The 14,496-nt window shown below is 35.0% G+C and overlaps 1 pseudogene; it reads left to right on the top strand.

Annotated features, from left to right (window-relative positions):
- Positions 1-2,422: 2,422 nt before the first annotated feature.
- LOC143616836 (ethylene-responsive transcription factor ERF061 pseudogene) lies at positions 2,423-3,360 on the top strand (annotated as a pseudogene).
- Positions 3,361-14,496: the final 11,136 nt, after the last annotated feature.

Genomic DNA, 14,496 nt, shown 5'->3' with positions numbered 1-14,496 from the left:
CAAAAGGAACGGTGACAATTTTGGATTTATTCGTACTACGCTGTGCAAACTTAATTGATTGTGATAATTTAAGTGTTGTTTGGTAACCTTTTAATGATTAAGAGACTATATTCAAATTGATCAGCGATCGAATGTGTTTTGTTTACTTAAAACAATATCTTAACAGGTAAGTTTTAGAAACAATGCTGACTCATTTAGAGACTACGGTACAGTTTGTTTTTTAAGAGCTAAAATTTCTCCAGTCTACGAACCACATCTGTAGACCTCTGTAGAATAAGAGACGTACCAATTCAAAAGTCTAAAGTCTGTAATAAGAAAGATTTTTGTTTTTTAGCTTATGCAAACTGATAAAATAAACTGAAATTTTAAATAAACCGTTTTTTTAAACTTAAAAATGTTTTTCAACATTAAAATTTAAATAATAGTTGCACAACACTTAAATAAAAAAAATCAAAAACCTAATAACTAATTTCAATCTTATCACAAGAAAATTATAGCTAATAAAAAATTCAAAGGCAATTAATTTCACTTAAAGTCAACATCGAAGTTCGGAAGAGACGACAGGTGGAGGCGGGGGTGGCGGTGGGGACGAGAGGTAGCGAAGTAGGGTACAATAGGTTTATGCCTCGAGTGCTGGATTTCGATCGGCGGAGTAGGGGTTGTGGAGAGGCGATGACCGGTGGAGGAGTGTGAGGTGGTGGCTAGGGTTGAGAATTTTGTAAAGGAGAACAATGGTATATGAGATTAGAAAGAAGTTAAAAGAGGTAAAAAAGGTTGTGCCAGATCTGCACCAATAAAAGCCCGCACAAATATTTTTTTAATGATACGTTTGCGAGAAAACAAACACTCTGTAGAAACTCATGTCTATGCGGATCATACAAAAGAGCTCCCGCAGAAGTTTTTTTTTTCAAATAACAAACATCACTTACCTTTTATTCGATCAAACTTCGAAACAAGGTTGGCAAACAACCCTTTAGTAAAGTTCAATATGATATGAAAACATCTCAAGTTGTACGACCATCAATAAAGAAAATACATTCTACATTTTAAACTCATTTTATGTTGATCTCAAATTGTGCAACTAGGGATGGCAACGGGGCGGTTTCGGGGCGGGGAATGCCAATCCCATACCCGCCCCGGTTTATAAAACTCATTACCAAAACCGTCTAAAAACCCGCGGGGACTAAACGGGGAATCCCCATCGGGGATTCGGGGAAAACCGCGGGTATTCGGGGAACCCGTCTAGCATAAATGGTTTTTAAACGGGCTAAATTCCCCGTGGGGATCCCCATTTAACCGTCGGGTTCACCGTTTAAAACCCGATTGTATGAAAATGATACAAAATTACAATACAATATTAATACACAAAAAGTTCAATATCCAAACACATTACACATACAAAAGACATTATTAATACATAAAAATGTTTATTTCTCCCATCACAACGGAAATTAACTTCATGATTGATCCTTCTTACACGTCCATACCGCACCCATTCAACCATTCAAACACTTGTCACGCCGGATTGCTATGATAATCAAACATTAACATATTAATTGGAAACTATATAAGAATCAATGTTAAACCATATTAAAATGTAAACGATAAACCATATATATATGTATTACCTCAATACCATCGTCACAATCATATTCAATAGTTTGGCAATATGCCTCGGATTCTTCTGAACAAGTTGCTATATTCATATCACAAAAGTCAAAAGTTTATATAGTAGCTAAGTTAAAAATAAAAAATAAAATGTTCTTTTATTGCGGGTATATTGGGAAAATAAATAATAAATAATATATTATATATAAATATAAAAATTATATTTAATTAAACGGGTTTTAAACGGGTATACGGGGCGGGTATACGGGGCGGGTACAGGCTATACCATACCCGCCCCGAACCCGATTAACTTAAACGGGGAAAACCCGAACCCGGACCCGTCCCCGATTAAGTGTCCCCGAACCCGCCCCGTTCGGGGCGGGTTTCGGTTTTCCCCATCGGGTTTGGGTTTTTTTGCCATCCCTATGTGCAACCATCAATAAACAAAAATACATTTTACATTTACATTTTTAACTCACATTATGTTAATAATATTGCTTAAAAGTGTTTGATATAGTCAAAAGGCAAATTTAATTCAACAATTATGATCATTTATTAATATTTAGTTTCACAACATAGATCCACCATGAAATTTTGTTAAATCTTATACCCTTTTAAGGGTTAAAAAAAAGTCAATTTTCATTTAAAGCCATTTTCAACAAATTCCAAATAATAATAAATAATAATAATACTTCCCCACCAAAACAAACTTGCCTATAAATACCACTCCAAATGAAATGATAATATAATATTATTAACCAAATTCACTCTCCTTCTTCTTCTTCCTATATCTATAATTAACCAGCTTCATCATCATTATCATTATCTCCAAAATTCACAAATCAATCATGCAACAAAACACAATTAACCCCTTTAATTCAACCTCAACCTCAATCAGCCACTCAATTCGATCTTCGTTATCCAATTTAATCTTAACCGGTTCAAATCAAAGCACTCTGGATTCAATTTTCTCTCACTGTTCACCATCATCAGAAGACCAATTAGCAACTGGGTCTTCCGTGTATTTAAAACAACGAGACCTAATTCTCAATTTCACATCCAATTTTGACCCAAATCCAATCAGGGTTTCAGAATTTACAAACCCTAACAACAACGTGTACAAAAAGAAATCATTTAGAGGCGTGAGGCAACGGCAATGGGGTAAATGGGTGGCTGAGATTAGACTACCGCAGAACAGGATGCGCGTGTGGTTAGGCACCTACGAGTCGCCGGAGATGGCGGCGTACGCGTACGATCGAGCCGCGTATAAGCTACGCGGCGAGTACGCGCGTTTGAATTTCCCGAATTTGAATGACGTCTCGGCGGCTGCGGTGATCGGAGATGACCGGAAGTTGGGTGCGTTGAGGGTGGCGGTGGATAATAAAATCGAGACAATTTGTCAAAAAGTGAAGAGAGAGAAAGCTAATAAAAAGCGGTCGAAGAAGAGGGAGAAAGATAATAATAAGTTAACTGGTAATGGAGAGAGTTACAGCGGGAGTGAGAAGAGTGAGAATGGTGGTTCTTCTTCGGGTTGTTCGGTTTCCGAGGAGTTGACGGTTGAGACGGAGGCGGATGGGTGGTCGTTGGAGGGGATGCCGTCGTATGATTTGGATTTAATTTGGGAAATACTTGCTAATTAGGGAAGTTTAATTTTGACTTTTGGGTAGTCAACGATGATTAGTTTGTTGAGAAACTTGTGTTTTTGAGTGGTATAATCAAATGTGTGTGGATACATGTGATAAGTTTGTGGTTTCTAGTTGTAGTAGTCAAAATGATAAATTTATCAAAACAAAAAGAAAACACAAAAATATAAACATGTAAACCAACTAATCAATTAGACTACGAGGTGCACTCGGTCATCAATCCATTAACATTAACTTTTTCACCGTGTCACGTTAGCATTACATTAACCCATCCTATTTTTTATTTTTTCACAATATTAAAGAAATACTCCCTAAATTGTTTTCGTTAGTTTTCAAATAAAATAATTATTTTAACATATTAAAGTTTTATTATACCTAAATAAAAATAATGATTTTGATATATATAAAAACATTACATTTAAAGTACCAAATAAAAAACCGTAACTAATTTGTTGTTAGGTCCTAAATATGATCCTAGAAATCCGACTTAAGATTATGACGCGTTTGCGCGTCACGGATTCGTTGATAGTCTATTGCTCTTTGTTCATCGCTAACTTCTTGTTGTTGAACATTGGTTTCAACACACGTATAAATTGTTCTACCTTTATCTTCAATTATCATATTGCGCAATATGAAACAAGCATACATAACATTGTTTTAGCTTTTTTTAGTTCCCAAACACATGTATTAATTATTATATGCCATTTTAAGCATACCAAATGCTCGTTCGATATTCTTCATGGTTGACTTATGAGCTTTTGCAAATATTATACGTTTTCACCGATTGAAACCGATTATGAGTTTATAAACACAACACAATCATGTTAAAATGCCATCAACAAGATAATAAACGTATTTATATGTTACTCCTTCAATGTAGTTGAATATTGGTGATTGTTCGAGAACGTATAAGTCGTTATTTGAATCAGTGACACCAAAATACGCATGTGATATCCACTGATCTTCTGAAGCTGTTATTTCCAAAGCCATTGTTGGATGAGGATGATCAACTCTTTTGTATTGGCCTCTCCAAGCAGTTTGGCAAATAAATCACTCTCAATTCGTACAATCCAAGCTACCAAGCATTCTCGATAAACCATGTTTACGTTCACGTCGTCGTCATCATCATCATCGTACTCAGTATATCCCACCAATAGCAAAGCTATGGTAGGGTCTGAGGAGGGTAAGATGTAGACAGCCTTACCTCTACCCCATGGGGATAGAGAGGCTGCTTCCGGTGAGACCCCCGGCTCGATAGTAGTTTTGCATCAAGCCTTGGACATATTACATAAGGCACATAGCACTCAATCATCGGGACGCCGGCTGATTGGTGCATGTACCCTTGTCTTTCGGCTATCAACGCCATCACATGATGCCTGATTAACCTTCCATCACTTTTAACGTTATTTTCACAAAATTAGTAAAATAACGTCAAAATTAGTGCAATTTTACTTTTGCCCACCCGAGGGTTCACACATATATACATTATATGCGCGCACCGCAAGCAGGGCAATGATACACTTACAGAATTTGTATGTGCTTTCTCGTGCGGTTCTCTCAGACTTTCTTAAGTATTCATCCAAGCATCTGATGTTGTTTCGTACCCCATTTGACATTTGCAGCAATGCACATTTGGTAAGTAATAAAGCCTCAATGTCCTCTCACATCCATTGCTGATCTAAAAAATGGGTGGTAGGCTTCTAAATCTATAGCTATCTTTATGAATAACTCTTTGCTCAAACAAAAATATATCTTAAACATCTTTCCGTTATATAACAAATTGTCGGCAAAGTAATAAGCTGCTAGGCGCCCGTGAACTACTTCACGTTCTTTGTTCAAAGCAGCTTTTCTCATTAGGATAGCAGATGTATCGGGCACTATCGTGTGTACAAAAGGAGGAATGACTGAAATAGATTCGTCATCGGATGAAATATCTATAATAAAAATGAATTAAGGGTTTGAGTTGAGAAAATTTTGTAATTTTTTGGAGAGATAGAAATGAATATTTTATTTAAATTATTTGATTAATCAATCAACCTTTTTAAATTGTTGCCGTTGTCTAACGGTTATTTTGAAAATAAAAATAATGATAATACCTTTTTTTTAATATTGCAACGGTGAATTAGTTGACAGAATCTCCAAATATTTTGCCGATGGCTGACCCCAATATGAGGGGGGGGGGGGGGGGGGGCGGTTTGTCGTTTGCCCAATGTCACATTGCCGAAAATATCGGAGATTTGTTGTCCTTACAAGTTGGTCTAAGACTAAACTTAGTGGGGGCGTTGTAGTGTGGGAAGAACCCCAAAACGTCCGGGGTGTTTTGGGCTTGAAAATGCCTCTGACGTTTTGTACAAAACGCCTAATGGATAAGAAAGATGAGGTCAAGGATTGTTCAGTCAATGAAGAAGAAGGTAGGGGACGCTTTCCTCATCCATTACTACGTATGATCTATTAATGTAATAAAAATATCATTTTTACCCGTTTTAACAGGACTGTTGTTTTAAACCAGCTAGATTTTACATGTGTTTTTTTAGTTTTTGTGTGATATACAAGCTACAAATCTCAAGACATGTCCACGTTTATATGATAGAACGTTCGTTATTTATAAAGACAAAAATGCCTTAAAAGTCTTTATTCAGTGACAAGATGGGATTCTAGTGACAAATATGTGGGGTTGTAAAAAATATGTGGGGTTGAATCAAGATATAATATGTATGTAGGGATGTTTGAAAAGTTCATGGCTCGTGGCTCGTTCGAAGCTTACTTGAAAATAGTTTAAAAAAGTTTGGTTTGAAAAAGTTCGATTCTAGATGAGTTCGTCTCAACTCGGCCCGTGGCTCGGTCTTGGCTCAACTCGTTAGCTTGGCTCGTAGGCTCGTAACTCAAATTTTAATATCAATATAGTAGGCTCGTAACTCAAATTTTATATCAAATTTTAATTATAGGTAATATGGCTCATCAACAATTAATATCAATATATAATAATATCTTACCAAGAAATAAATAAATATTAATTATACATATATCATGCCACTCGATACCTAAAACCTTATAAAACAATAACTATAATAAAACATATAAAGTTATAAATTCTGTAGTTTATAAATTTTTATATAATATGTATGTTAAAAATTGTAACTTTTGTCTTTTATATATCAACATTTGTAAAATATAAAATAAAAACATAATAATAAATAAAAAATATAAAAGTTTAAATAAATTAAAGGAGTCCGGCTCGACGAGCTCGAGCTCGGCTCGGGCTTTAAACGAGCCGAGCTCGAGCTTGATTTTTCAGCTCGATAAAGAAAACAAGCCGAGCTCGAGCCAGCTTGATTAAGTTCGAGCTCGAGCATACTCTGGCTCGACTCGGCTTGTTTACAGCCGTATTTGTATGTATAAATATTAGAATTAAAACATTTATGTTTTAAAAACATTAATCACATGTTGGTTAATTCCTTATGGTGATAATGGAAAACATGAATAATATGATAAACCTATAATTATATGTGTACCTGTTACAGCATGAAGAGTAGTAACCGCAGCAGGGTATGATGTAGTCGACATGCTTGTCATCTTAATCGAGTTCCCCTTTAGGATGTATAGTTAAGGATGGTTAGGGTTCTTGAGAGGAAACCCGGTTTAGAAGAGAGATGAGGAACACAAAATTGTTATGTGTGTATGATTAGGTTATGATGTTAATATTTATCTCTCTATATATACACCAAAGGGGAAACCCTTTATTATTTAATTATAGGTAATATGGCTCATCAACAATTACCAAACTAATATATAATAAGGTATAATTAATAATTTTGATCTATTATTATATAAATGATAATGATGGCCATATAATAACTATATAAAATATATTTATTCTTACATCACACACTTCAAATTATGTAGTATCACAAGCCATTTATCCATATAACAAAACGAGTCACACAAATGTCCTATCATCTAGAGAGATCAATGCTTAAAAATGGCATCTCATTCATGAGGTTGATGGTTTGAGTCTTATAAGTAGGATTAGAGAAAGTGTTGGTTGTAAAAAAAGTAAACGAGTCAAATGAGTTGCAAACGACTTGACGTATAAATAGCTCATGGCTTGAAATAAACTTGTCGTCTGAAATCATATCCTTTATTCTATGTCAGCTTATCTCGGACCGTTTATAACCCAAATTGAGCTTTGGCTTAGCTCTTTTACAAACTAATTTGAGTATGACCTGACTCTGGCTTGTGAACAGTTCTACTACTTTGTGAAGTTCTATATCCTAAAGATAGAGTTAACAATAAATGCTTAAGGACGGGTGTCCTGTTTATACTAGTGTTTACTATTATTAGTATTATAAAAGTTATTATTATTATTAGTATTGATATAAAAAGCAAAAGTTCAGCCATAAACCATACCTCCAAATTAAATTCTGTTTTTGACTTCGTCAATCATTTAAGCTGTTTCACACTTCATAATCTTCTTCACATTATAAGATAAATGTCGGCTTCTTGCAATTATTCTAAGAAATCAATCTATATACACACTGCATATACGCAAGCATAGGAGAGCTCGGTCAGAAACAAAAATTATATGACAACTACATGACCAATCTAAAAACATTGATTTATTTGTGCATTAATTTAAAATTCTAACACGACTATTAAAATATATTGTGGTTATACGACGTACTTGAATTGATAGTTTGATATACGCATGTATATAGTGTTCAGTTGATATTCTGGTTTCATGACATGAGGGTAATGATTAAGGCTTAGAATTTATGTTTTTATGGTTTCAGGTTCGAAACTTGACCTAATGGGGTTTTCCCATTGCAATAAGTTTCCTCGTTGATTGTGTTCTTGGCAGGTACGGACCTAGAGTAGAACCAGGGGTAGCCTCCGCCACCCCTCAACTTTTCGTCGGTAGTGCAAAATTTATTTTTTTAGTCAGTTTTCATATTTCGCTAACGCTGGAAAAATATAACGTTACCCTTATTTGTAAGTCCAACCAAATTAAAAGTCCAAAACTCAAACAAATTAAAGCCCAACCAAAGTTTAAAGCTTAAACAAATTAAAACTCGTAACCCCTTGTTTGGTTTAGGTTAGACATCAAGATGAAACAAATAGCCAATGTGGCTGCTTGGACGCTGCACCACCAATACCCCTGACCCCCATGCTTCCCTAATTCGATCGCCGACGACCTCCACACTGCAGCCTACGCCCCTGCAGCCGCAACTCCGGATTCCAGTCGGTGCTTCTTCTGCCATAGTTCGACTTCTACTTGTTCAATTTAGGTATTATTATAATTTTATTTAAAATTGTAATTGTTTATTTGTTATATAGATTGTTAATTTGGAATTGTTTATGTGCAATTGAATAATTGATTATGGTTTATTGAATATTTGGATAATTTAAACCGGAATTACTTAAGGATTTAGGGTTTAAGTGTATATTGGAATTGATTATGAGTTTATGGTTTAATTCGTTTCATCTAAAATTACGTAGCTTTGAAGATGAAAAACAAAGTCTTATTAGAAATTTTTTAAACGAAAAAGAAAAGAAGAGAAATGTTTGATGAAGTAAAAGAAGATGTAATAGCTCAATTCAAGCTTTTAAAAACCGAAGATGAGAAATCTAAGCCCCATATATTAAAATTTTAGATTCGGTTGAGTAAATTTTAGATTATCCATGTAAAATAATTAAGTGCAAACACACATGTCATGCGGTTCAATCTATCTCGGCGGCTATGCGTCGGGTGATTTGGTTAGCTAGAAATAGCATAACAATTTTTAATAAAGTCTCCTTCGTGATGTCCAAAATGGTGAACGACATCAAATCGGTCTCAAACTTATGAGTAAAGCAAAAGATCGAGTTTGGAGTGAGAGAAATGGTCTTGGTTCAATTTTGTGAATTTTCCTATTTAGATGGTTGTATGTTTGGGTTGTAACTTGTTTGTTCTGTTTTTTTCTCGTTTTGTTAGACCACTTGCCTCTTATAAGTTGTCTCCTTCTTGTATTTATTTATTTAAATTTAGCTTTTCAAAAATGTGTTTAAATTTATTTATGATGGTGTTTCTGTTTAGTTTACGTTTAATGAAATATAATTAAAAAAATTAACGTTACCCATGAGATTAATGTTTAGATTTGTTAATTGGTTCTTGGGGGTGTCAAACCGCGTCAAAATCCGTATAAATGGTTGATATCCCATTTCAAAAAAGCTTACTCGGATATTATGGGTAGTTTGAAACGCTGTTAATAAAAAAGACATATCTATGCTAGTTTACATAAAGCATACTCACGTGTAGACGGACTATAATTCTCTTATCTAGACACGAACACTAAACTTGTTAGTTGTTAGGCCTTCCGTAGTGGCCGCGTTTTGGCAGCGTTTTGGAGGATGACGCCGGGGGCACACCGCCCCCCTCCGGCGTTTTGGGTTTTTTTTCCCGCGTTTTATACATAACGCAGGTGAAGGCACGGAAATTAAAAAAAACAAATTCTTCTTCGTTTTATACATAACGCAGCCAAGTATCCGCCGTCGCACCGGCGACTGTTCCACCAAGTATCCGTCGTCGCGCCAAGATCCAGTCAAGATCCAGCCGAGATACGCGACTGTTCCACCATTCGCCGGCGGTTTTGTTCCACTGATCAAATTGTATCCACTCGGGAGGGTTTCAGGGTGGCCGGAATAATTGGATCCGGTGGTGGGTTTTCATGGTGGCCGAAACAATGGATCTGGTGGGTTTCATGGTGGCCGGAATAATTGGATCCGGTGGGTTTCATGGTGGCCGGAATAATTGGATCCGGTGGGTTTCATGGTGGGCGAAATAATTGGATCCGATGGTGGGTTTTCATGGTGGCCGGAATAATGGATCTGGTGGGTTTCATGATGGCCGGAATGATTGGATCCGGTGGTGGGTTTTCATGGTGGCATGAATAATTGGATCCAGTGGTGGGTGTAAAAAAGTGTAAACGTGACTGGGCGTCACGTGTCGCATAACGTCCAGAGGTGAGGCATTATGACTACACCCTCTTTTTGCAAAAAAAATATAACTCTGACCGGGCGCCACGTGACGCAGAACGCTTAGGGGAGGGGCATTATGACTACACATGGTCTTTCAAGGAATAGCGATGAAAGAAAACATGAAAATCAATTTGTTTAATGAGAAAATAATTTAAATGCATTAAATTACTACTTTCTAGACATGTGTGGTAATATACATAAGTCACAGTCAAAATCATTTGATCACTTTATTTTAATTTCAAGATTTCAAGATTCAAGATAAATGAGTGAGAAACAAATGTTTATATGTAGTATGCCAACCCAAATGTGTTCACTCAAAATAATTCAAAGGAGACATTATAAATTGTAGCGTTGCCAGCCCAAGGAGTTTTTGATGGGCATTATAAGAGCCTTCTATCTTTAAGAACAGTGATTCAGTGGGGATTATTATACTTGGAAGTTGGAACTAGTAAGTATTATTGAAAAATAATAATAAATATATAGAGCTAGCTGGATGAGATGAACGGGTACCTAACTACCTATGCTGCACACAATGACACAAGCTACCAAGTTCATGTTCATTTATAGCAATAACATATCTTTATAATGCAAAGCAAGGCACAATCAGTCAGTTTTGATTTTGAAAAAGAAAAAAAGTGTTTCGGGTCAAACCCAATTTTGACTACCCATTTTGCCCCGTATTAACAAATTAACAAGCAAGATAAAAATTGTTTATTATATTTTGATTTTGAAATGATTCGTATTGGAAAGGAGCACCGCTAATTTGGCTTCGATGGATGGGGTCATAAAATTTTCAAATCCGAAAATTCCGACCCGATAAAAACCCTGCAACAGTCATTTGGATAAATCCGACCCATCATTTTGCCAGGTGTACCAAGCACCGAAGTGGCATTGGACAGTTGTCAAGGTGATTTTGAGTAGGGGTGTTCAAGAAATCCAAAATCCGAAAAAAAACCGAAATCCGAACCGAAACCGAAACCCAAATAAACCGATCCGAATTCTTATTTGGATATTCGGATCGGATCAATCCGAATATCCGAATAACTAATTCGGATTCGAATATGGAATTTGAAAAAATTCGGATTGTTTGGATTATTCGGATATCCGTTTAATCCGAATAAAAAACATGTTTTCAGTGGTATTTTCCGGTTTCGTATATTTATTAGACTAATATTTGAAGTTTAAACTTTAACTTTGTGTTAAGAGTAATCCGTATTTTTTGGTTTGTATGTTTATTGTGATTCTAAACTATTAAATGTTAGGAACAAAAAAATACGAAAATTTTTTAGGTTTATTTCGGATTATTCGGATAATTTCGGATTATTCGGATATTATCAAAATCCGATCCGAATTGAATTCGGATAGATTCGGATCAGATAGGAATATTCCTAATTTGGATCGGATTTCGGATAGGGTCCAAAAATTTTCAAATCCGAAACCCAAACCGAATAACCCGAATACTCTGTTATCCGATCCGATGAACACCCCTAATTTTGAGCTAACGTAGAACATGAAAACCACACAGAAATTTGATATTTAATGGGCTTTCCCATTGAGGTACCCATACTGCCATCAATCCATAATAAAAATATATTTATAAAAAAAGTTAAATTAAAATAAAGACATAATACTCTTTCTTTATGACACATATGCCTTTCCTTTATGCAAGTATTTTGGGTCATGAGAGTAGAAGTGTAAATGTGAGAAAAAAGGGTATATCAGGCATTCTATAAATTCTATTTAGTGAAATTTTAAATGTTTTGGATGAGTACATTTAATATATATATTTTTTGGGGTTAATATGATATTTTGCAAAGTATATTATGAAACTTTGATCCTGCATTGCTATGTACAATACAACACAATTTATGTATTTAAGCATAGACATAAGAGATTACTAACCTGTTTTCAGGTGCACACAAAAAGCTGTCTTCAGCAAATGATTCATGTGTTTTGGAACATGATATATAAGTATATAACCTCAAATGAGTTAAAAGCTAGCACACAAAACTTCGCATGTACTTAATTGCAAGAGTTACAAATGCATCGCGCGTATAAGTTACTTTGGATGGACTGATGCTATAGCGTCTTGACTCTAGAGAGGTTGAGAGCATACATAAATGAGAGCGTTTTTAGCGGTTTATAGTGTTGTGATTAAATCAACAATTTCCAATACCTATTTGTACAATATGCAACATGAGTGATACCTCTTAAAATTTAATAGGTCCCTCACTCCTATATTAAATGCAACAAAATTGATACGCTCTTAAAATTTAATAGGTCTCTCACACCTATATTATATATAGTATAGATTTACAATTATAGTATACACTACTCAAGTCGTGTAACGCCAACAATATCATCGTTCTGTTCAATTGACTCACCAAGCCCAGTGAAGGGACCAGTTCGCAGGTTTACTGGTCCAGTTTTCAAAAACATGATCCAAGTGTGTGATGGGCTTGTAATGCACGAGACCATTGAGTTAGCATTTTCACAAATCACAATACATATAATTTAATTTAACAACAAACAAAACAAAAGTTCACGAGAATTTGTATGTGCTATTTCTATTCGTTTTTAATTATTTAATTTATATTATAAATAGAGACATATATAAGTTTATTTTGTGAGAAAATCATTTTCTGAATGTGTTATACAGTTACGATCGCAGCACAACAATTTCACATATAATCATGACTTACATAAATAGAAGTTCGCATACGCTCATCAATCGCTGCATACATGATTGTGTATGTATTTGTTACTTTGTATACGATGCTAACTTTATTGTCATGACTTTTATTTCTTGGGTTCATATGTGCATAAAGGGGTTTTAGGAATTTAGTTACCCAATACCCATAGAGGCCTTTGTAACCGTAATTGAATGATGTGACGGCTACGTAAGAAGAGAGGAGGGTAGAGACTAGAGTGTCATTCATGAAACGAAGATTATAATTTTTTCATGAAACCCTTCAAACATTTCATCAATTATTTAGAAAAGAAATATACAAGAATAGTAATTTGTATAGTCAGAAATCAAAAGTCAAAACATATGTAAATCTGTAGACTCAAATATCGGTTTATAAAGTTGCTGACCTAACTTCCTGCAAACCTTTACCGATATTACTTGCAAACATTTTTTGAGATAACATTGAAAATGTTCTTTTTGATACAAACAAAGCCTTTGGATCACTTCAAGTTTTTAAAAAATAAATATAAACAAATTCAAGAATGTGATCTTGTTGGTAACTGTATTTGCAGTGTTATCAAGTCGTTTTTAACCTGGGTTTACAGAGAAGTTGTACAGAAATAACCTTATGTGGGAACTATTTATCAATATTGAGTTACAATTGATGATTTCCCATTGATATACACGTCCAACTAGTGAAAAATATATCCATTACATGAAGATGTTGTCATGGTATATCCCTTAGATAAGGAACGTCTTTGGTATGATTCTGGTTCACACGATTTCCAAAACAACTTTTGCATATCTTTGTGTGTTTCTTCGATTGAACTTACAAAATATCATCAAATATATTAAGTTTCAAAGTGTCCTACAAGATTTAGAAAGATATCCAGACTCTACAAGTTATAAAACATACAAATCTCTTATCACACATAGCCTCACAAGTCACAACTTTAAAAACCTTGTTGAAACTCTCTTCATGATTGATTCTTCTATCTCTAAACAAAAGAACCTATATATTCTACCCAAGTCTTATCTCCAACAATGAAACATGAATCCAATACACAACACTATGAACCATCTTCCTTTACCTCAAATTTTATTAACAAAGGTGAAGATTCTTACTCTCTAAAGTGAGCATCTTTTAATAAACCTTGTTTGAATACACAACACACCCTCTCCTAAACATAATATTTGGCACATCTTGTTGACAAATCATATGTCGGCCTAAAGAGTCAAATTATTTAAAACCAAGGACCACATAATAGTTTTCCAAGGCCCAATAATATTTATTTATTATTATTACTTTTAAATAATAATAATATCACATAAAAACCCCCCCACTTGCAGCCAATAGCTTACTAACAAGAGTTATAGGTTCTTCAATGAAGACGTAAGTTTGATTCCCACTTACATTATTTTGGGTGGATATTGTCAACGAAAGATTTAAGCCATGCCCTGCGAGATTGTCAATTCGGATCCCGAGCCCACCCGGGTTTTCGTCCCACCGTGTGTTACGCCAAAGAGTTCTGCTTTTGTGGC

Source organism: Bidens hawaiensis, unplaced genomic scaffold (genome assembly GCF_021521415.1).
Source record: "Bidens hawaiensis isolate Kalapana, Puna unplaced genomic scaffold, B.hawaiensis_p1.1 tig00049928_1, whole genome shotgun sequence".
In the NCBI taxonomy this organism is placed as follows: domain Eukaryota; kingdom Viridiplantae; phylum Streptophyta; class Magnoliopsida; order Asterales; family Asteraceae; genus Bidens; species Bidens hawaiensis.
Note: the sequence above shows the minus strand (reverse complement) of the source record. Positions and strands in the feature narration are given on the sequence as shown.